Genomic DNA, 25,478 nt, shown 5'->3' with positions numbered 1-25,478 from the left:
CAAGAACCGCAGCACTTATAAAAGTATATCTGTGATATTTTAATTCTTCTACACGCTCGCTATGAATTGAGCAATGCAGTTTTTGCCAAAACTCACTACCATTCGTAAGATGCTGTGAACTACCAAATCACAACAGTTTAAAATAATTATTAACCTTAATGTGTGCTTTATATATTAAAACGTGAACAATAAATCATTGTTAATTTCTTTTTCATCTCTCATTCATGATTGATCAATTTATCGATGCATTTATTGTGTCCATCACGGGGTCCATCATATTGAACTTGAATATAGTAAAGTTCACCGGAATTTTCCACGCTGTACATGTACGTGTTATGTTATTCAGGATTCTTTCTGCATCTGATTTTATTCTGGCTGGCTTTGGTGGGTTTATTTTTTCCACTGCTGATTCCCGTGTTGATTGTACTGATTGTGCGCAGTAGCAATGGTACCATGCCAGTTTAAGCATGGTACTATACATGTAAGGTCAGTGCAGGGAAGAAACAAACCAAAACATACAGAATAGAATCAAGGGTACGAGGAGAACGGTAAGTCAGCATTAGCTTTTCTTTACCATGAAATAGGCCGTTTAAAATGTCATATGTGCCGCTGGGTATTATGGGGTCTCAATATGTGTGTCTCGGGATATATTATATAATGTCAAGAATAAATGATGGATTATATATAAAGCTTTATATACATGTATACTATGTCGACGCACGCTATACGGACATTTGTCCTAAGGTTTTGTCTCCTGATCCTGCTGTCCCGACACAGGATCCACCGGACATTATACGGGACAGCAGGATCAGGAGACAAAATCTTAGGACAATAATGGGGTTTGTTTTTCACACATTTTGTCTGTATAGCGTGCGTCGACATGGTATATCATGTATAAAGCTTTTATCTACTACATAATCCAACATTTATTCCTGACCTTTATGTTATTAAAAGGGCGCATAAAAGATACGACTCGACTATGAGATTAATAAAATTATATATAAATACAATACATTCAGTCGATTTTCATTCAATTTATTCTGTTGTGCATGTATCGACTGAAGCAAGAATTCTTGTCCAGTGTATTGAAATGCCACGAACCCTGACAAAATTACGATACAATTTTTTGTAGCGCTTTAATATATAACTGATTTTATAAATGCTATCAGTCGGCATAGTTAGGGGTGGTGCAATAATTATGTGTACCCCCGGGGTGGTGAATTCTCAAAATGGTCTGCCAAAAATCGCTTGCCCCCCGCCCTTTGGCCGTGCCAAAAATCTTTGCCCCCCTTTCGACGTGCCAAAAACCTTTGCCCCCCCTTTTGACGTGCCAAAAATCTTTGCCCCCCCTACACATGCAAGATTTTGGGGAACCCGAATTTAAAACCTTAAGTTGTCTTATCATATAGGCCTAATGCGAGCGCAGCGAACAGGAAATTTTGCATATTTGAACGTGTTCCTAACGTTTTCCTACGCCTTTTTAGGGCGTAATATAGAAACGGTACCCAAAATATCTGTGCCAAAAATTGCTTGCCCCCTTTTGACCTGCCAAAATCGCTTGACCCCCTTTTGACCTGCCAAAAATGCTTGCCCCCCTTTGGCCTGCCAAAAATGCTTGCCCCCCCTTTGGCCTGCCAAAAATCTTTGCCCCCCCATATAATTCACCACCCTGGGTACACATAATTATTGCACCACCCCTTAGAGATATAGGCCAGGGCAGGCAATGAACTTCGTTGAACCCGTACCATCATCACGTGTGGTGCGTGGACAATTTTCCACTGTGAACGCGCGATGAATTATATAATTATTTTTACAGTGCGTCCCACCAACATTATCCATTTGACGTATGCGTGCATATAAAAACACTTCTAGGCCTATAATATATTATCACACTACTCAATCAGGGGTCCGATCATTTGCTATTTTGAAAGTTAAGTTTATTATTATTATTACTAGTCTGTTGTAAAAAGTATAGCAATTCGTTTAAAATTAAAAATAACGATTAAAATATTCTTTAAACAAAATTAAAGATTCAGATTTGTGAACATTTCGACAGTATTTTTGTGGGACATGAGAGCATATCAGACATACCGAATTGCATTCTGAAATCTGAATACGAGGAATGTCTTTCTGATACAATTTTTTTGAAATTCGCGATACAATAGTAATACAAAAAAGGGAACACAGTTGTAAAAACTGTTTTGTTTTTAAATTTTACAAAAACTGACAAGATTTTTGAATGTGTTAGGGACGCGCTATTAGACTTCAAGGGTGGGGGTAGGAAATTTTTGAAGAAAAAAAAAATCACCCACTACACATGAGCAAAAAAAAAGCTTTCCTCACCAACACTAAAACTTTGCCCACCTAACTGACAGTGTATAAATACATAAAAATGTTGTTTTTTTAAATTGCCCCGACCGCAACTAATTCCTACCCCCCCCCCCCTGAAACCGCCCGGCCGTATGGTATTTTCCATACTCGGTTAGTTTTGTGGGGTTCATTATCGAACCCCAACGGTTTTAGCTTGTATTTATATTATTTATAAGGCCGTATAAAATTAATGTTTTGGTTCTCGTCCCTCCCTCCTCAATTTCTGGGATTTGTCAGATTTTTTTTTTTTTTTTAGATTTTTCAATTATTTTAGACTTTGGAATGATTTATGAATTTTTCATACATACAAATAAGTTTATTAGAGAACAAGGACCACTTCCAAGCCTGTTTGTGGTACTCTAGGGGGTTTATCCCTCAGAATCTCACATTTGAAAAAAAAAAAAGAGCCTCATCGTTTCCTCAAGCACTGTTGAAAAAGACCGAAAACTATACAGACAATGCTGATTTTACACTGAAAAAAAATAAATAAAAAACACCTCCCTCCCTCATCAATTCATGAAAATCCTCTGGACGAGAACCAAAATATTAATTTTAAACGGCCTAAACATAGCCTATGCCTATGTTTGTGATATTTCAAGCGTTTTAAAAAATATTCCCATTCAATTACACGGTTGACGATGAAAATTTACTGAATTTAGAGAATGCACGGCGACCACCACCTGCTTTATACATGTCCTAGATATCAGGGCCATTTAATTTAAGGTCATGGCAGTTTGTGTGTGTATAATGTTCAATTTAATACGTGTTTGAAAGGAAATCACTTTGTTTTGGACTTTGTTCTTCCTATAGGCCTACATGCCCTGAACACGTATTAAAGACGTGATATTAATATTTAAAATGAACTCTTTTTTGCAAATAGGGAGTCGGAAATATTGTAATGAATCGTTGATTGGGGGGGGTTACGGTATATAGGCCTAGGTTTGGGGGTACCTTTTCAGCGACACGAAGCTTATCGATTTCAGTGGAGACAAATAGGGCGCATTTGAACAAATTACTCAAGAGTTAATAGGTGGTAACCCTCTGAACTTGTCTGATTAATATAAACATCTAACAAAAAGTAACTACTCCCCAGATAACATGGTGATATTGGTCCGATGGTGGCCCGATATATGTTCAATAATGGCCCAATATCATTTGCTCATGGGCTCAAGATTGGTCCAAGATTGGGCTTGGGCCAAATATTGGGCTATATTGGACCAATTTAGGCTGCCACTGTGATGCCAATATGAAGAGTACCGATGGTAAGCCAAGATTGGCCCAATATGGGCAGCAAAATAATACCAATGCCAAGATTGGCGTTCGAAAACCAACGTTGGGCCAATATATGCCTGTTATGGCCAATATTCCTAAATGGTTGCTCGTATGTTAAATCAAGGAGTTAAATGAAGGACAGCATGCTTTTAGAGTTGTCCTTCATTTAACTCCTTGAAAGAGTTAAATCACTCTGTGGTTTTCACTCTTTTAGAGGTGTTTTAAAGTTCAAAAACACATTTCACTCTTTTTTGAGTGGTTTTATAAGTGAATCACCCTTTTGGGGGAGTGAGTTGTTCATTCTTACATTTAGAGAGCAATGAACGGCTCTTTTTAGAGCCCCCAAATCCTTTACATTTAATAGCAGATAGGCGAGGTTAACTTTATTTAGTGGTAGCGGCGTTGTCTCATATTGGCTATTTGCTAACCATAATCATAGATTATCAATATTTATAGATAATCTATACCATAGCCTTATTATACACAATCATGAGCGGGCATCATGATAATGATGCGCATACTGTGTCCGAAAGGTCACAGCACAGTCACAGTATCATGTGCAGAGTTAATGTCTCCATTCATGTTTTGTTTCATTGATCATGTTCATGAGGGACGCACCATTTGAATGAGGAGGGGGTGCTGTGAGGGGCTGTGCAATAATTATGAGCCCTGGGGAGGGTAAAATTGGGGGGGATTTTGGCGAGCCGAAAAGGGGGGGGCAAGCAATTTTTGGCAAGCCGAGGGAGGGCAAGCGATTTTTGGCACGCATTCACGGGGCACTTTTTTAATAAAACGCTCTAAAAAGGCTACGGTACAGAAACGCTTACGATATGCAAATTTTCCTGCTCGCTGCGCTCGCAACATACATCTAGACCATTTAAAGTTTGGAATTTGGGATCCCAAAAATTTGGCATGTTCAAAGGGGGGGCAAAGATTTTTGGCGGGACGAGAGGGCGGGGGCAAGCAATTTTGGCGGGCCGAGGGGGTTGATAATTATATTGCACAGCCCCTGAGTTTTTTGAAAAAGAAATATTTCCCAGCTAAATTCAACAACTTGGCAAGAATATATAATAGGGAAGGCTAAAGGAACACATATATAAGAACATGGACATTCTAAATTATTTTTGCAAGTTGCAACAATCAAGCATTCCATGCAGGTATTTTTAGGGCTTTCTGGTTTTCTGTAATTACTAATAATATATTAAAATTGAAAAGTTCGTAATGGAAATTTCCCATTTTGGTGGGACTCTGATCATGTCACATTATAATATATACATCACGGAATACATGTAGTATTTTAATATTTGACAAACCTTGAAGCTGAAATTGAACAAATAATGTGCAACATGTCAACAAAACGCTCAAGACCAACGCAGTGTAAATACAGGCCTAGATACGTGACTTCGTTCAAGACAATAATTATTGGAATATCCGTCATGTCCTATCTTCCAACTCTTTCCGGGGGAAAGGGGTTCTGGAAATGAGTTCCGGTTTTAAAATGTATGCCTACTGATGTGCATGGTGACCTTACAGTAGAGAATATTTAGTCCTTAGGGAACGTTCATAAATACCTTGGGGGGGGGGGGGGCTGGAAAATTTGAGGGGTGGGGTCAATAAAGTTTTGACCTCTCCAAAATGGGGGGGGGGGGAAAAAAGTTTTTGACATGGCAAAAGGGGGGGTCAAGAAAGTTTTGACACCTATAAAAGGTCCCACTTAACTTTGATCAAATGTAAGGACAAAGAACTAAAGAGGCAGAACAGAGAAATATACTATACTAATGTAAAAATTAATACTAAGGGACGCACCGTGAGATTTTCAGGGGGGCATGGGACAGGGTCGGACGGAATTTTTCTTTCTTTTTTTTTAATCATCAGTGAGTCGATTTTTTTTTTTTTGTCACTAGTGAGCAAAGTTTGTTGTTTTATCGTCTTACTAGCGGGCAAAGTTTTTTTTTTTTCAAAAACTCCCATGGAAATCAAATGATGCGCCCCTAAGACGAGATATAGGATCAAAGATATGGGAGAGAGCCCGGGGTTCTACTTTGGTTTGGGTGATGTGTGGTTGGGACTCCGAAAAACTATGCGTCAACAACATGCGTCAATTTGACGCAAAAGAGACTCGAAATTATATAACTTGGGCGGATAATTTTGCTAAAAACTATGAACATTTTTCGAGAAAATTTTGAAAATACGACCTTTCAGCTAATTTTCTTGAAATTGAGGGCCATTAAAAAAAATGGCTGCAAATGCACCTGGGGTGATCGGGTCTAAACTAAATGTCTGAAGATGCACCCCTCCCCCTCTATAAAACCCATGCATTAAGGCTTGACCATGTATCGAAAAGGCTGACATAAAGCTGACATAAATTAAGTTAATTAGCACTCATCTGAACTCATCTCTAATTTTGTAACACTATAATAGGGTTGTTGCAATCCTCTCTGATACAGAGTGCATCAAAATGATATTGAGATAAATCATTAAAATACTCAGCAATATTGAAATTGATTAAAATGGCTAATTCCCAGCAAACACAAACACGTTTTTAAAACGTTTTAAATAAGGAAAATTTTGGGTTTTGGATTAGGTAAACACGTTTTAATAACATTAAAAATATGTCGGGTTATATAAAGGTCATGAAATCGTTTTAAAACGTTTTGTAAAACACACTACAACAATATTTTTAAAATGTTTTCGAAATGTCATTGTAAACTATTTTTGCAAACATTTTTGGCCAAATATTTTGTCAATACTTAGATAACATTATGTTAAAATATTTGCACCCAGCAAACACAGAAATGTTCTTAAAATGTTTTTTACAAAACGTTTTAATAACATTTAAATGTCGGGTTATATAAAGGTCGTGAAAACATTTTAAAAACGTTATTGTAAATATTTTGGGCAAACATTTTTTGCAAAATATTTTTTCAACCCCAAAATAACATTCTGTTTAGAATGATTTGTACCAAGTTTTCAAAAATGTTTTTGGAATGTTATTAAAACGTTTTTATACCCTTTAAAGCCTTTATATAACCCGACATTTAAATGTTTTCTGTAAAACATTTTGTGCAGGGGGGGACGGAGGATTTCTTGATGACTGGCAACCCTTTATTTATTCCCTGGTCCTAATCGATAATCGTGGTCAGATTTTGCCAGGCCGGTCTGGATCGGAAAAACTAAAAACGCCGCCATTTTGTCATCGGAAAACACAGTTTTTAAATTCCAAAAAAAGTCAACATTGCCTGATGTTCATGACTTAAGGTTAAACAAAGTGTTGAAGGGCTTTACCTCCAGAAAAAATATATTATTACCTTATACGTAAGAAAATATGTCTACTTATCATGTGAAATAAAAAATCCGGAAAAAATTGTGTGAAAATGTGTTTTTAGCCTATTTTTTTAGCTGTTATCAAGCACTATTATTCGATTTGTTTACAAGCGCCAAGCAACTGTCGTCTGGGAGAGTGATTGACATCTTTATTATTAGAGAAGAATGGAATCTGTATAGTTCATGAATATTCATGTAGTATTTACACAACCTGTATCACAGCCATTTTTGTCTAGTTATCGTAATCGTTCATATAAGACGCCCATATGATCCATGGTGTTAAACTGATATTCAACAACTTTATATCTCTCGTTCTTTGCGATCCGAAATATTGAATTTCAACTTTAGGCACATCTCTAGCAAGATAATAAATACCTGTCACAAATAGAGGTCTTGAAATGTTACTTGCAACGTTAAAAATGTGAATAGAGAACAAATCGGGTTCAAACATGCTTCAAAAATATGAAGGTAATTGTCAACGCCTACTACCAGAATAGCCGGAAGAGGGCAGACTTCATAAGGGAGTGTTCATATATTTTAGTGGGGACAAAGAATTTGGAACTTATTTCGGGAAATTTCCTGGGTTTTTGGTTTTGTTTTTTATTTTATCTTCCTGTTCGGGTGTTTCGGTTGGCACATTTTCGGGGCATTTTCATGCACTTCACAGGAGTTTTTCGTGGTTTCTCTGTAGCTGCCGTGTGTACTTTTCCCCACGTACAGGGTATAAATCCCGGGGTATAAATAAATAAATGAATAATAACATATAAAAAAAGAATCTGGAACTTCAACGTCAAAAAACAAGACAAATTGTACCCTGCTAAAAATATCAACCCATATCCTCTCTGAGAATAAAAATAATAAGACTCCAACCTCACCTGCAAAAAAATATTTTTCGGGGGATAATTTGGGATAAGTTCGGGCCTATTTTATTGCGACAATTTTCAAAATCTATAAGGTGAAATGTGTCGTGGGGATGTGCGGCAGATTTGGGGTGCATTTTCAGCCATTTAGTTTAGACTCTGTTGTTTTTTTAGCCATGATTTTATTGACCCTCAGTGTCATGAAAATTAGGTTCAAGAAGGGTATTTTCAATAATTTTCTCGAAAAAGTAAAAATTTGCGAACACTTTCAGTCCAAAAGTTGATACAATTTTGGGTCTGTTTTCTTCAAATTTGGTTTAAAATCGTACCGTAGTTTTTCGGAGTCACAGCCTCACATCCTTACCCAAACCAGCTTGAGAAGGTTCCCCGGTGTGTGCAAATTTGTAATTTATAGGCCTACACTCGTTATTTAAGCCTAAAATCAAAGTGTTAATACCATTAACACTGCCATGGCCCGTTTTGTCGTGATGACTGGCTTCCAAAATGTAGGCCTATTTTAAATTATAAATCTGGTCCCGCTAGAGGTGTGTTTTTACCCGCGGAGGTCTCTCCCTCGGGTTCGTGGATGTGCCACAGTTTTGGGGTAGGCCTACCTTTTCAACGACTATGATGGGTGGGTTTACAGCGAAGACCAACTTTTGGGCGCATTTTGGCAAAAGTGCCCTTAAAAAAGCGTCAAATTAGGCCAAATTTGGATGACTTTGATCCCCGCGGTACAAATGTTTTGAAGAGACCCGCCCGAGGTGTTTTTATTTAAAAAATGGTCGGGCCTGCTAAAAACCTCCCGGAATCAAGCATGGGTAGGCCTACCAAAATGCCTTGAGACCCCCCCAACCCAGCGCCGGGACCTACATGACATGATATTCTTTTCGTCCACCAGAAAATATAAAAATACAACATTTTGATAGGCCTACTATATTTGTCTGTATAAACTGAGAGCTAGGCGTACCGGGATTTGCCGACTCCAATGTTCATTTTGAACCATTAATATTTGAGGGGGTAGGAGCAACAAATTATTCAGGACGATGCGTGAGATTTTACTCATTTTCCAGCTTTTTGCGTGAGATTTATTACCTAGGCGTGAGATTATACTACCTTGGCGTGAGACCGTGAGAAAGTGACCCAATGCGTGAGACTCACGGCCAATGCGTGAGAGTTGACAGCCCTGCTTGTAGGCCTACCGCGTATGTCTACCGTGATGACAGTAGCGTAGCTGCCGGGGGGGGGCAATTGCAAAATTGCCTATTTGGGCCCCCGCCCCTAGTGCAAGGAAAAAAAGAGTGAAAGGGGGGGGAAAGAGGAGAGGAGAGGGTGAGAGGAGGGGCAGAGAGATGGGGAATCCAAACGATATGCAATACAGCTCAATAGGCCTACCATATACGATTATGATAAGCCTGGCAAAAATTGTCTATTTGGGCCCCTGCCCCCAGTGGGAAATTTGGTGGATTTGGGCCCCGCCCCATAGGGCCTACAGTCTTGCCCCTCCTGGAAAAAATCCCAGCTACGCCGCTGCGTGATGATGTTGCAAAGTTGCGGAAGTTCATTCATAAATTTCCCATTTCCACTCGACAACAACAGACCAGCACGCAGCGCGCAGTAGCTAATCCCCGAGCTAATCAGAGACATGTGCGTTTCTCTTTCAACAGAAAATAATGTGACCATGTGACTGACACGATGTACGCTTCAAATAATTATGCTCTCGGCGTCAAAAGTATGATAATGGAAAATATTTATAATGAACACTCCCTTATTTAGCCACACCTTTCTCGTGTTGCCTGGTATATCAGCAAAATCCTACACTATCGCCTTCCCTTGGTAAAATCCCTGATAAAAACTCGTGATATTGAAATTGAATTTCAGCGCCAGAACTTCCGTCATTCTAGCATCATGGATGGATATGCAGTGGCGCCGCTAGAGGGGGCACTATTTCCCCAATATTTTTTTTCTTTCCCATCCAGTTTTTAGGCAAAATCCCCACAATTATGTAATTTTCCACTTTTTGCGGCAATTTCAAGTGCAATAAGTGCCCCGTCTCAAATTCACTTCCCCCCCGGGCCCCATGCCCGGAAAAAAATTCTGGTTCCGGCACTACGGGTATGGCCACAGCTAGGGGCGTCCCCCCCCCTCGTTGCCCTTGGTTATGCTGGACGTTTGAGAAATTTAGAGCTTGTTCAATTCCGCCAATTTTAGAAATTTTAAAGGTAGGCCTATATACAGTGTAGGCATGTATATAGCCTATAGAAAAACGGATCACAGTCAAATAAAATATAAAAATCGTAGGCCCAATAATTTTACTAATGGCATTTATTGAGCTGCTCACTTCTTGAAAATCCTATGGTTTAATATTGATATTATATAATTGAGCTCCTTGTCACGCTCCTCAGTAGGCCTACACATAGGAGAGTGACTAACTGAGCTCCCGCTATTTTCAGAAATGAAGGCCTGGCCTATTAAATGAATAATTAGGATTGAGGCAGCCTTTTGTTTCATTTTACAGAACTTTTTTAATCCCCCAAAATGAGTGGTTTTTTTTAATGGGGAGTAGGCTTTTAAAACGAAATTCAAATTTGGCAATATTTTCCATTGCTTAATGAATTGATCTGCGTGAAAATGCCTAAACATGTGGCCAGAGCGGGATGACTGGTATAAAAATCTTAACTTGTGAGAAAGGACGTAGGCCTATGGGATTGTATGAGGCTGTGGATCACGAAATGCCCCTTTAATGTGTGCTAGGTAAAGTCATTCTTCCTTTCGACCTGCCAAAATTTAATTTTATTCCCTCCCCCGGCCCCGGCTTGCCAAAAAATTGCTTTCTCGAAAGGCTGTGCAATCAGTACCGGTATAGCCTACTAATTATAAGCCAAAATTTCCAAGCGACTCGCTAAAACTCGCTTGCCTCCCGTCTCGGCCAGTCGAAAATCGCTTGTCCGCACCCCCTGGACTGCCAAATTTTGTGGCCCCTCCCCTTGGCCTGCCAAAATGCCCCATCCCCTTTGCATATAGCCTATATATAGGCATATGCCGATTTTTTGCGATCCCCAATTTCCATACCCATACCCATACCTTAAATGGATTTCTAAATATCTACCTGTTGCAAGCGCAGCATTGGCGCTGGATTTTAAGCTAGAAAATACCTAAATATTTTAAAATCCAAACTTGGCAACACCACTTGCCCTCGGCAACACCACTTGGCAAATACAGCCCGTCGTAACAATGTCGTAAACAACGTGTTTTAAAAAGAAATGAGAGTGTCACTTCTGTCCAAAAAATTTCGAATTTTGGCCTTGAGCAGCGACAATCAGAGGTAAGAAAAACACAGTATGACGCAGCTTGAAATATAGAATCACTATATCAATGTTGAAGTTTGTACTTCAAAGCACAAGCCGAAACGAGGTGAAATGGTTCGAAAAAAATTGATTTCGCTGTATCTTTTATCGCGAAACTAGACAATTTGGCAGCAGCGAGTCGGAAAAATAGCAAATATCTCAATTTTCTGCTATCGAAATGAAAATTTAAATAGCACCTGCATGCAGAAGAGGGTTTATAGAAATAATGTAGGTCAGAATTTTGTCTATGAAATCTTGCACGGAATTATTATTACTGGTTACAAAACGACATACAAGTGGAGGCCATTTTACTTCAAATTCGGCCAACATTTTAAGCTTACATAAAAATCGAGACAACCAATATCAAGAATGAATATGCACATTCTTTTATTGACTTGTTTGTAATGTGCGTCGAAGTTCCCAACAAAATCGCCACTTCCAATGAGAAATTATGGCCGTGTTCCCAAAAATCTTGATGCTCCGGATATTGAAAAAAAATTGAAATGTTTGAAAAGTACATTTCATTTTGAGCCAAGTGGAAAATTCAAGCATAATAATGACCCTTACACTTTCATCTTTTAGACGTAGTTTGCGTTTTCTCTCTCCGATATTTATTTCCAGAAATAGATGAGTTTAAAGGGGGCTACGTGCATCCCATTTTGCTTCTGAAAATGGCAAAATTGTGTATAACCTTAAAACTTCGTGTATGTAAAGATTTTCGGACTTAGATCATAATGGGCACACTGCAACTCTTTGATTTTGAGAGATTTTGCCCATAAAAGGTCGTCAAATCACTGCAGAAAGCGAACCGGCAACTGACAATTTTCGTATGCAACACACGCAACATGCATGCACTGTCGTGTCGAGCTGTCATGCATGCTTACATGTACATTCACATTGGCAATCATTGCGTGGATTGCAATGGTGACTTTCCGGTTTACGTTTACGTCGATACTCAGTAGGATCCTTTCAGGACGTAATGCCGGCCAAGGGTGCAGAAATGTACCCATTATTTTATGCCATGGATTGTGTGTAAAGTTAAAGTTGAGATAACTGCAAGAGTTCATGTACTAATCAGACATGTCAGAAGAAAAACACTACGGCTACGCCGTGCATTGGCAATGTTTGCACACCAGCACTGCAATGAATAGCAATGCACAGTACAGGGAGTGGCACTGCATGATCCCCGGCCAGGACGCCGATCGATGGTTGCATTCATGCATTTGAATCATCATGGACATGGCCATCATCATGATGATCATGGCGGTATGGGCTGATCATGATGACAGTACTTCTGCAAAGTTAACTGACATGAATGTTCGGTAAGTAAGTAGCTGAGATCCCCTGTGTGACTGAGTAGCTCCGAGTCCCAGTCCCAATTATCACTCTCAGAAGTCAGAAGTAAACAATCTAATGAATAATATAAATATACCTGAGTGGGATTCTGTCATTTGACTAAAACATGACAATGGCTTAGCATGGGTACGCAACTACCATGCTACGGACGCACATGCGTTTGCAACTGTTTTATGGGTACACATATGATATGTATATGCGGATACGCAGTGTACGCACGCATTGTGTGCAAGTGTTATGGGTACGCACACACGTGTGTGCTTATTGGTATATGGGTATGCACACACGCAATTGTTTATGGGTACGCACATGACGCATACAGCTCAAATGAGAAGTCACTGCATGCAGCCCATAAATCGTGGCTCTTGAGCCACACACAGTACATAGTTAGTGGTGTGTTGGAGACTGATTCTGAACTTAAGACTTAAGTGAAGTATTTCTCTAGCGTAGCATGTTAGACTTGCGGTCACTTGCCTTAACTTTGCTTTGCTTGTGGGCAAGCACAGCGCTTGAGTAGCACTAGCAAACACTTGGCACCCGCAAAGTGGAACAAACAACTGTGTGCGTAGCAACAAACACTTGCGCAAAAACGTGTGCTCACCCATAAACAGGTACGCAACCGCGTGCATACACATATTCACTTGCGCGCATATATCCGTAAACACTTGAGTGTAGGCATGTACCCATAAACGCTTGCAAACAAATTCTATAGAAAAATTATCAAATTCGTATACATCGTGGAACATATATACTCTTTGCGTGGCTGTGCGTAGGGCCCATTTCACGGTTAGGCGCCACTTTTTGATTTTCAACATATCTGGCCTGGTGTGTAAAAAATAATGGGGTTACAGAATTTACTGTTGGTGATTTTTCATTGTCTCTGTATGGCCTACCTCCATTAGCTTAATCGGCCTTTCTAGTTTATCTTTCAGGGCGCACAGGGGTCAGAAGTGGTCAAAAAACCACATTTCACTAGCAACCTGAAACAGACATTTATTTTCCAATGCTGCCACTTTTAACTATGTTGAGCCTACCAGCTGCTTTTGTTGTTTTTATGTAGTGAACAAGTTGCACTATACAGCCATACATGAACAAAGTATTAGTTGTCAGTTAAACTAGCATGAGAACCATTTAAATTTCTGAATTTGGATGTGACATTTTCCGTTCACATCTATGTACCTTATTCAATGTGGAATAGATCGACTAATACTTTACATGAATGGCAAACTAGTGTGTTTTAGTAAAGTTCAGAGTCTTGTTACTATTTGTTGAACAAATTACACTTGTTGCTCTTAATATGTAGATACAGCGATATTTTGAATTTTTGCCAACAAATTCCGTTCACAATTTTGTCACATCCGATTAATTTTCCAAATAGTATAATTTATTAACAAAATGTGGCAGAATTTTTTCTCCTTGATTTTAAAAATCTCCTGCTATGAGCTATCTAATGACACCATTTAATGAAAACTCCTTCATCAACTTAGCTTGCAGATGTCATTTCAAAGTTTCCGTTCACATGTGTCACATCCATGGTACCTGTCACATCCAAAATAGTTTCTTCAAAGAACTAAGACAGGAATGGGACTAGGATGCCAGTTTGAAGTTATTTCATTACAGGTTTGTGGGGGATCAAAAGGCACAACAAATCTTTAATTCAGTATGCCTTCTTTAATTGTGACAGGAGATTCAAAAAGCTTCAATTTCCGTTCACATGTCACATCCTCAAAATTAGTAGTTTTAGGCCAAAATACTTAAACAACATGATATTTGACTTTCTAAAATAGGTTTATTATTTTGTACATGTCATATATGATTATTTCAAAGCTTTGTCTTTGTCTTTAGAGGACAGTTTTGTATACAATTAACAGAAGCGGATGTGACATTTTCAATTGTGAACGGAACATTTCAGTAAATTATAAACATTTTGCTTGTCAAAAATATAAAGGGTCAGGAAAAAGGTTTTAGCATTGCTCAATTCAATAGAATCGCACAAAATATATGTGTTAGAAGTGCCCAAAGCTTATATTTTTGACAAGCAAACTGTTTATCATAATGAAACATTCCGTTCACAATTGAAAATGTCACATCCACTTCTATAAATTGTAAACAATGTTTTAAAATGAACACTAACACAGGTTGATATGTTTCAATATATCCCATTTAATTCACTGAGTGTGTGAAAACTCGTTGAATCATTATTTTCTGAAACATACTCAGCTTTACAGTGTGTGGTTTCCGTTCACATTGACATCAGTCACATCCAAAATTGCACAAACATCAGAATCTTGAATTTGACCTGTGTTTTCAAACTGGCTGATATTATTTGTGAACATTACCCATATTATGACCTTCAAAGCTGTGCAATATCAGAGTCATTCATTAATTATTAAAATTGTTGAGTAAACCTTTTCATGTCAATATAAATAAAAAAAAAAAAAAATTACACGTAAAGTGGCCATAAATTTGTCATTACACAACAAAATTTGCCCAAATTTGGTCAGAAGGGAGCCTATGACATACTCGTTTATTTTAAATATCTATGATATATGTATTGGACAGTCAAAGTATAAATATACACTACTCAATATTGATCAAATTTGTTTAAAAATTACATAACATGAGATAATAAATCATAATTTTCTTCAAGAAGTAGCGAGATTTAAGCTGGGAAATGATATTTTTATGAAAATCTGGTCTTATTTGGAAAAGAAAACCCCTATTAAATTAAATTTAATCCATTTTGAAAATTTCGAGTTTTTTTCACTAAAAGTGGCGCCTAACCGTGAAATGGGCCGTAGACGTAGTAAGCAGTTGTACGCAGATAGCCTCGCTAATAATAAATATGGACGCGTATCACTTATTGCTAGAGAAATTGTACAAAATAATGCACTTGTACTGAGATGTTGATGCGTCTTATGCTCGTGCATTAGACACATGAACATCTCAGTACGTCTGCATTATTTTGTACAATTTCTCTCCCAACAAATGATACCGTATGCGTTTAAAACCTATAATTAGTTGTATGCTGCAGCAGCATACAAATTAAAAATAGTTGGTATTTTATTAAGAATGCTGATTTTTTTTAAATACTACCTAGGACTAAAAGTTTGTTCGGCTTATAATTGATGAAAAAACTCATAACATCATGTCTTGAGATAGAATGGTGTGCACGCAGTTGGGTACAGCACTTACCTTGGTTCTATGTTGTGTATTGTGTGACTGAAGCACCCTAATGTGAATTTACGCAAGCGTGAGTTGGGATTTCTTTAGGCCCATGCCGTGGCATAGGCCTAACATAGGTGCTGACTCTGGCCTACTCAACGACTAAAACGGCTAGGACTAAAAAGGTGTTTATTTTTTATATGATTTTTAGCTTGACATGAAGTCATGTTTCTTGTACTTTTGCCAACAGCTAGGTCAGTGTGAACTATTGCAGCAACTTTAGCCACATGCCACAGTTGTGAGAATGTGACTTTACATAGATCTACAGAGTGAAATAGCATAAAGACCTGGTATGTACAACTATAATTTGTAATTTGTATTTGATTTAAGGGCATGCATTTGTTAATACTGTGATTTCATCTAATAAATAAATGGAAGATGCAACAACATGTTTATTAATTGACAAAACAGCATTTGTACATCACCTAGTTCATTTTGCCAGATTTTACGTGATGATCAGGACGCCGCAAAATACTGCAACATACAAACATACAGCAGTAGGCCTACCGTAATAGAAATGTTGTTGTGTGCTCTCCATGTGACAATACTGTTTAGCTTAAAAATATTCTTGTAGGCTTACTGTTGCAATGGGCTATTCCAGTTGAAATCCATACAACCCCAACCCCCATGGAATACATGCCCTTAAAGCCATGTGTGATTTTTCCACAGTGATGACCTCAATTTTTTTTTGCATGATTGTTATGCCTAATAGCGTACTGAAATACCACGTGAAAGAGTAGTAAGACTAAGCCTGAAGTGCTTTAATTACAGTAAAATTTAAGTTTTTATAATAAAACCTGATATCTCTGGTTTTATTGTGATGGCTGATACATCTCATGCATAGGCCCTACATATCATTGAATCAGTGACATATAAACTGTGTATACATATATCGCTATTTGTCTTAAATGTCTCTTTATACAACCAAGCTGCATGAAGCTCAATGACGATCGGCGAGCCAAAACGCATTGACGATAATTAGGGACGGTTCACAACACTTGTAAGAGGGGAGCCTGATGCAAAAAAATTCCATCACAAAAATTTTTAGGGGCCCCTTGGACCTTTACAGACCTCAAAAATTTCAGGGCCCCCCCCCCCTTTTTTTGACATGAAAATTATGGGTCAACCCTATAGAAAAGCATATAACTCAATTTTCCCAGGAAAATTTGTGGTCATTTTTTCAGGGCCCCCCCTTAGGAGGGTCAAATATTTTCAGGGCCCCCTTTCCTTTTTTGCATCAGGCCCCCACTAACAAGTGTTTGTGAACGGTACCTTAAAGGCACTGGAATGAAATGGCAATTTTCTTTGTTTTACCGCATTTGTTGGCTCGAAGTTAAAAGGGGACATAATGTGATTAGTGAAAACTATGGAAACAAAGAACCTATGATTGAAATTGTGCATTATTCGGGGGTGTGAGAGTTCAGATTAAAATCTGAATTAAATTATAGGAGGTTTCCAAATTTCAGAATTTTGAGGCTCTTTTATTTGTGGTCACTCACACCCCTGATTATTGCTTTAATCTTCCACACAAGGAGTGTGAATTCCGGGTGTGAATTTCAAATGGGGTTACCCGAATTGGTGACCTATATGTCTTCCATAGAGGTGTATGGATTTCAACTGGAATAGCCCAATATTACAAGTATCACAGTATTGTCTTGAATTATTTCATTTTACAGAATATGAACTTGCACGTCTGGAAGAAACTGGTCTACAGCAACAAACAAATACCGGAGACGGATGGCCGGGAAAAATTGTGCCCCCCCCCCCCCAGCATCCTCTACTTGAAAGTAGCTCCTGGCAATTGGATTTCGTACCAGAGTGGAAGTCACCTATGACATATTAGTTGCCCAAGATCAAGTCAACCCACCACGCTAAGTTTGATCTACAATTGGAAATCAGTATAAAGATTATGGTTCTCTTTCCTAAACATTAAACTTTGTTTGTTTTGAATGGGAACGACTTGTAACAAGTCGAGTCAATCGAGTTGAGTTGGATTCGACTTGACATTTTAGGACTCCAGACACGACTCGAGTCTGAAAATAATGACTTGAACTCAAGCTTTAGAACTTGAGTCTCGAATCCAAATGACTTGCCTCGAGACTTCAATGATACCACTTGAGACTCTGGTGACTCGGACTTGACTCTAAGACCATTTGATCTCAGGGGTGGATCCAGGAATTTTCAAAAGAGGGAGAGCCATGTCAAGTGCCGATCTGTAAAAATACATAAAGTCAGGCGCCGCTCTGCAAAAATTATAGGGGCACGCACCGGGTGCCCCCCTCTAAATCCGCCCCTGACCCAAGTTGTATTCAGTGGCTCTAATTCAGCCCCGGGGGGATCACTCGCATACCAAAGTGGTATGCATGCTCGTCCCAGCACCTCAAAATGGACCCTAAATGGTGTAATCAGTGTGGAAAAATTTCACCCCTTATTGGCGTACGGCTCTGTAAATCTTACCCCTAAAATATGGCGTAATTTAGCATAAGAAACTAAAATGGACCCCTAAATGGTGTAAATTCTGAAACAAACTCACTGAAGTTGAAAAAATATACCCTAAACGTCGAAACTTTACCCGAAAAGCACCGGCCCTTTTTTCTAAAAACGTCGACGCCGCCACAAGGCCAAAAATCAACCCTTTTTCGACGTTTTTGGGGACGAGCATGCGTACCACTTTGGTATGCGAGTGACCCCCCCCCCCCGGAATTCAGCTCCATTTCATAATGTAACATTATTTCCACATCTATAAATGCATGGTTTTAATGGTTTAATTCTGATGAGCTATGTACACTTATTATGACACAGCACTGGTAGTGCTGTGATGCATGTATATGTGACACGATCTGGTCTACGGGGGCCAAAGGCGGCAAACATGAAATTGAGATAAATGCAAACATACATGTATGGAGTAAAAGACAATAAAACACAAAAGAAAATGTACATCACAATACCTCATAACTTTAGAACCAAGTATGCTAGACCTTTGGTGTTTTTGGTATATGATAGCATAATGTTACTACAAGGTAATAATTATAGTACCGGTAACTCAATTTTCAAAAATGCCTCCTTTGGCCCCCATGGAGCAGATCGTGTCACATATGTGACACACAGTGACACGATCTGCTCCATGGGAGGCATTTTTCAAAATTGAGTTACTGTAATTACATTACACATACAAAAGGCAGGGCTGTCAACTCTCACGCATTGGCCGTGAGTCTCACGCATTGGGTCACTTTCTCACGGTCTCACGCCAAGGTAGTATAATCTCACGCCTAGGTAGTAAATCTCACGCAAAAAGCTGGAAAATGAGTAAAATCTCACGCATCGTCATGAATAATTTGTTGCTCCTACCCCCCCCCTTCTTTTCACATTCTCGAGCGCCGTGGCTCAAATAATCATGGACATGGTACAAAATTAACATTGGAGTCGGCAAATCCCGGTACGCCTCTGTCTCACGCCAAGCAATTCCAAAAAGCTGTCATTTACTGAAAACACCAAAGGTCTAGCATACTTGGCGGGGGACGAGAACAAATTAATTTTCATGCAATAAATTTGGCAAAAAGTAAAACTGAATATTTGCTGAATAAAATGGCAAACTAGAACTTCAGTCTTCAGCATACATTTTCTATTGATATTTTATGAAAGGTGAATTTTAATTGTTATATTACTGTAACCACTCAGGTATAAGCCCACCCACCCCCTATTTTTCAAACCATTCGGGGAACAAGGGTGCACTCAGGTATAAGCCCAGCAGTCATTTTGGCTTAGTTCTTAAATCATATTCATAACGCAGCAAGTGCTATCCAATCACAGATAATAACTTTTAAATATGCGGATGCAAATGCAGGTCATTGAAAAAGTATAATGACCGCGTCTCATGACGTAGCTAAAAGTACGCTCTACAATGACCGCGTTATATGATGTGTTACGCGTTCGAACAATTTACGTGGACGCTGGCCGTCGTATTTGGACATCGCATGATTGCGTGCAACGCATTAGCCAGAGGGGTGTCCAGGTGTCATTTGGACACCCTGTTTTCAATTTGGACACCCATGATTTTTATAATGGAGTGAATAGGAAGTGGACACTCTGATTTTGTAGAAGAAGGTATTTTTGACCATTTTGGACACCTTAAAGACACCCCTCTGGCTAATGCCTTGATTGCGTGCGAGTGTGATTGGTCGCTAGCGGTATTTCCTTAATGGGCTATTCGATTTTACAGGGAAAACGACAGATAAAGTTAAAATTGTGTTCTGTTTTCAAATTAAAAGAAGAAAATGTAACGTTAATTGAATTTTTAAAAAAATTGAAAAAGTGACGGTTATGAATGAGGTTAGTGACTTTGCATCAGTTATTTTTCAGGTATTGTGAAATATCTAAACATTGTGCTTTGGACCTCGGGATATACCTCGGTTCAATGTTTAGATATTTCACAACAAGGGCTTAAGGCAGCCAGCCGTGTAGGGATCAAATGTTTTACACACCCAAATTTGTAAATGCATTACACACCCAGTTTTTACCCACATGGCCTATACTTTGTACACAAATCTTAAATTTACACACCCAGTTTTTTGAATTTACACACCCAAACTTCAAATCCTGCCTAAGACCCTGTTTCACAATACCCTCAATACAACTGATGCACAGTCATTAACCTCTAATCAATGCTTTTCTTTCGCATTTAAGAACAAACATTTAAAAAATATTGTTTAAAAATTAACATTCCATACTTAAAACTTTAAAAAAATTGACAAAGATGATAGAAATTACTGATACATTGGGCATATACAAATGGGGAAGATTTTTCTTATTTTTAAATTCAACTACTAGCCCCTCCCCGGTTATAAGCCCACCCCCATTTATGCCCGGGGGCCACTTCAGTATGATAGTGTACACATGTGTGACCAAATCTTCTTTAAATACCCCCTAAACAAGTTTTACCATACCAAGAAATTTAAGCCTAAATTAGGTAAGTTAATATAAAATATACCCCCTAATGCAGGCATGGGATTTTCCAGTGGAATCACTGGAACCAGACTTTTGTGATGTCAAAATTTCCACAATTTTATTAATTTTCAACCCTTTTTCAGGTGTTTTTGGCAAATTTTACGCGCTTTTCCAGACTTTTTCATAAATGCGTAGTCCCATGCCTGCTAATGGTTTTTTTGGCTAGTACCAAAAATTTGTAAAGGTACCCTAAACAAGTTGTTCAGTTTCAGAAAACTACCCTTATTCTTGAAAATCAGTGTTTTTTAGACCCTAAATGCGTCATTCGCGTAACTTGCCTTGGCTACAAAAAACACCCCTTTTCCTTGTTTTTTTGGTCACGCATGCGTACAGACCATTTATGTGAGTGCCCCCCCCCCCCCTGCATTTTTGGCATTTTTTAAAGTGAAATTGCCCATCTAGGGGGTGGGCTTATACCCGAGTGGTTACGGTATTATTACTTTCTTCTTTTTCTATTTAATTTAGTCCCCTCTGAATACATTGCCTTTCATGTGCACAACCTAATGACTAATGTAGACCTGGTTGCATAGATCTATCTGAGTTTATACATATTATTATCATGACTGTAGGAGCCTAGTATAAGGCTTATGGTTTCACATCATTTTTGTACGTGTCAAGCTATTTAGTAAAGAGAGACCACTTTGGGCCGGTTTCTCGAAACATGGCACATGGTCAGGCTTCCTAAGGCCTCGTATCCATAGGCTGTTCCCTTGTGGCGTGTGCCCTTGTTCCGTGTTTACTTTTTCCCATGTGACCTGCCACACAGACAACGAACCTTTGTTTTGCTTAGTAGCCGCTACGGTTCGTTGTCTGTGTGGCAGGTCACGTGGGAAAAAGTAAACACGGAACAAGGGCACATGCCACAAGGGAACAGCCTATGGATACGAGGCCTAAGCCACCAGGCTTAGCCTAATTTAATAGTCCTACATGTATACCAGTGCTTACAATTTCACATTGTACATCACCTAGAAAAATAAATCAATAAAATGGATCCACATTATTAGGGCTAGCCTGCTGGCTAGGAAGCCTGACCACTAGCTTCGAGAAACTGGTCCTTTTGTGGCTACATAGGGTCCTGTGCAACAGTTTATGACAAAGGTGCCAGCCAGGTTAGAATTAATCGTTAGAGTCTCCTCTAACTGTTTAACCTGTGAAAAGTGAACTGAGATATTTTGGCTCAAAAATGTGTTTTGTGACTTTTTTTTCCAATTTTTCCCCAAAAATGTCAAATATTAGTTGAAAGTAGCCATAATAAAAGAAAATTGAATGCAACCTTAATTTTTGCCCTGAAAAATAGAGGTAATGTGAATATCGAATATTATATCTGTGAACAGATTCCACCATACCATATTATTGAGGCAAAATTTGGGTTAAAACATGCTTACTTCATGTTCCCATTTTATGCTTTTTTTTTTTTTTTGGGGGAGAAAAATTTATTTGTTTGACAAGAAATGTATATCAAGAAGTGTATGTATTGAGGTGGATATTTGAATTGAAAAAGTTCAGTGACATTTTTGTGACCCTCAGTTTTTGACCCATGACCTCCAAAAACCAGAGGCCATTTCAGCATACATATTTATTTGGATTTTTTTAAACACTTTTACACAGGCTTATAATAGCGGGGATGCCACAATAACAGGTCCTATGATTTAGGATTTTATAGAGAGGCCAGTGATTTTGAGGTTTTTGTGCTTCTAAATGGTGTTAAAATTTATCTACACATTCCGATCATATCATTTTACCCGGTTGTTATTTCTGAAAAGTGACATGTGTGTTGAAATGCAGTTTTTGTGAGTACAATTTTTACCAAAAATGTGAATATTAAAATAGCTATAACTTTGAAACTACATTAAGTATGAACTTCATAATTCATATTTGCTGTGGAGAATTATACATGTCATATGTACAGGGTTGTAGCTAGGATAGTTTTTGTTGTGGGCGACATTTAATGAAAATCTTGCATATTTGGCAATTTTTTGCCAAAATGGGCCAAATTCTTGACTAATCCAATAAAATTGTGCAATTTGGGCCTCTGAGTGGTGGGCTCCAGTGCTAAAGTTGCAGCTGACTGGTGGGCTCCAAAACTGAGTGGTGGGCTCTGCCACAGTGCCACCCACTAGTCACTACCGCCCACTGTAGCTACATCCCTACATATATTCAATATTTGTTAATGAAAAAATTGCATCTCTATATCTTGATGAAATAGTTGGAGGATATACATTATTTTGGTGATTTTGTACAACTTTGACCGAAAAAAGTTAACAATGGTAAATCATGGAAAAAACAAAATTAAAGATATTTGGAATAAAGAGTATACCTGTATTGATATGAATGTGTACATCAAAAAACAAAAAGTCAATCATTGCAACTTTCTAAAACCAAATGTTTTTGACCTATGACCTCTTGAAAATCAAAGGTTAGCATAAAATACTTGTTTTGGGCTGTAAATTGCCGATGCAATTTTTGGGTACAAATTTGAATTTTTGGTTAAAATGGGCATTTGTTTTGTTGCTATAGGCCTACAATTTATACAAAAGCTTTAACTACAATTGATGTTCTTGATGTTAAATGGTACCACAATTTCAGGATATTTGCAGAAGTCACAGGTTGTTCAGCTACCATAGCAACTATGTTTCCCACCATTTTTCAGTTGATTTTGATGGCAAAACTGCCAAAAACTATTTTATGTTGACATTTGATTTTCAAGAGGTCATAGGTCAAAAACTTTGGTTTCAGGAAGTTGCCATGATTGACGTTTTTGATGTACACATTCATACCAATGTATTGGCATACTTTTTATTTCAAATATCTTTAAAAAAAATTAAATTTCATTTTTTACCATGTAGATAAAATTAACTTTCTTTCTTCAAAATTGAGCAAAATCATCAAAATAATGCATTTCTCCCAAAATATTGCATCAAGATATCATATAAAGATGCATTTGTTTGTTAACAAATATTGAAAATAACAAATTCACAAACTGCATTTTTCTACCCAAATATCTCAGCTCATTTGGAAATGCCAGCTGGGTTAAACAGAAAGATGAGTCTCTAAGGCAACGAAAAAAGAAAACCCTGTTTTACAATAAATGTGCATTTGAATGTAAATTTTATTTTTGTTGAAAAGTCCAAGTTTGAAAAATATGCATTCAGGACAAAGTCTATCACTAAATATGTTATGATTCTTCTCAACTTTCAGACCAAACTTGAGACTTGTCTCAACCTCAAGATGACTCGAAACTCAGGTTTAGTGACTCAACTACAAGTCTGTTGCAAAACAAACAGCAAAAACAGCTATTTACAAAATGTTGGAGGGCAAATCCTAGTGTATAAATAAAAAAAATTAACTTCATATGTGACCGTACAGCACGAATGAGCCGTAAATGTCCTCAATTGTATTCAGAGTTACAGTGTAAAATGGGCATGAAGGTCATATTCATAGGTATTTCAATTTGGTGCTACGTGTATCTCATTAAATGAGGTACACGTAGCACCAAATTGAGGTACCTATGAATACGACCTTCATGCCCATTTTACACTGTAACTCGGAATACAATTGAGGACATTTACGGCTCATTCGTGCTGTACGGTCACATATTAAGACTTGCTCTTACTTAATGGTGGTGTAAGGTGTTCCTCAAGGCAATGTCATTGGTCCTGTTCATTCCATTTTACGGCAAGATTAGTGATCAATGATGATGCTTTGGATGTTCCAAACTCTACAGAAGTTTGGAAGTAATGTTGATGATTTGACTATTGGTGAGAACAGGGCCCACACTACAGGCTCTATCAAAACGATTGGTACCCATCAATTTGGATGTTTATTGAAAAGCCTGCCTTTTCCAAATGCAACATGTGAAACTCTTGAAATCTCCAGAATGTATAGTTCATGACTTTTTATGGCAGTTAATCTACAAATTATTTGGATCTGTTTTTTATCCGACATTTCAATGTTTTAATTCATTTTTCGGTCTGTTAAGAATAATTAATTCGAATCTGGTTTTATCATTATTAAATTTTTTCTAGTGTACAATATTAAATAAAATATGTTATACTTAATATTGTCATAATATTGATATTTGTAAAAATTATGAAAAGCTACAATGTGAACAATAAATAATGTTAATAAAACAAAGCACGTGTTACAGATCTTTAATAGTAATTGTCTCATGGCTAGTAGAACTCAATACATGTACTAGTCTCCAAAATTAGACCTGTTGATGTTAGAGGTTAATCACTAGATATGGTTTTGTTGTAGGACTTTGATCAATGCACGAGCCGCTTTAATGTTTTGTAGAACAATGCGGGGACAATCACTGAAAAATGGGTGATGGTGATGTGTGGCCGACATTTTTCAATTAATGTTCACCCAATGACCGACCCTCTTTTTGTTTGCTGTTATCCAGTGACCCGCTCAAATATTTTTGAACTAATGTTAGATGAGCTCTCACCAAATTATCCTTTTTTGAGTCAACCAGAGTTGTGCAATTTTCCCTCACTGAATTTTCCCCAAATTTTACTCAATTTATTTAGGCTCCTGTTTAACCCAAAACTTGCTAGGTTTCGCTGAATGAATCCATTTTTGGGGGCTTTCCCTACACTCTGCTGTTTCAAGCAGAACATTATATAATATACCAAACGTATTCTCGGCAAAACTTATCCCCATCCCAGTTTTCTTCTACCCGAGCTCTATACATCGCTCCAATTTGAATTAAAAATAA

At 38.1% G+C, this 25,478-nt stretch overlaps 1 protein-coding gene and 1 long non-coding RNA gene across 2 annotated transcripts in view; both read left to right on the top strand.

Annotated features, from left to right (window-relative positions):
* The first annotated feature begins 452 nt into the window (after nt 1-452).
* Nucleotides 453-25,478, top strand: part of LOC140142621 (BTB/POZ domain-containing protein 17-like) — a 35,327-nt gene continuing 10,301 nt past the window's right edge. Inside the window, exon 1 of the mRNA XM_072164624.1 lies at nt 453-548. The gene's annotated coding sequence lies outside the window, so the exon portion shown is untranslated. The remainder of the gene's footprint in view (nt 549-25,478) is intronic.
* On the top strand, nt 12,146-18,927 carry LOC140142970 (uncharacterized). Its single transcript, XR_011857606.1, has 3 exons — nt 12,146-12,495; nt 15,945-16,044; nt 17,431-18,927. It is a non-coding gene; the product is annotated as an uncharacterized lncRNA (long non-coding RNA).

Source organism: Amphiura filiformis, chromosome 20 (assembly GCF_039555335.1).
Source record: "Amphiura filiformis chromosome 20, Afil_fr2py, whole genome shotgun sequence".
Classification (NCBI taxonomy): domain Eukaryota; kingdom Metazoa; phylum Echinodermata; class Ophiuroidea; order Amphilepidida; family Amphiuridae; genus Amphiura; species Amphiura filiformis.
Note: the sequence above shows the minus strand (reverse complement) of the source record. Positions and strands in the feature narration are given on the sequence as shown.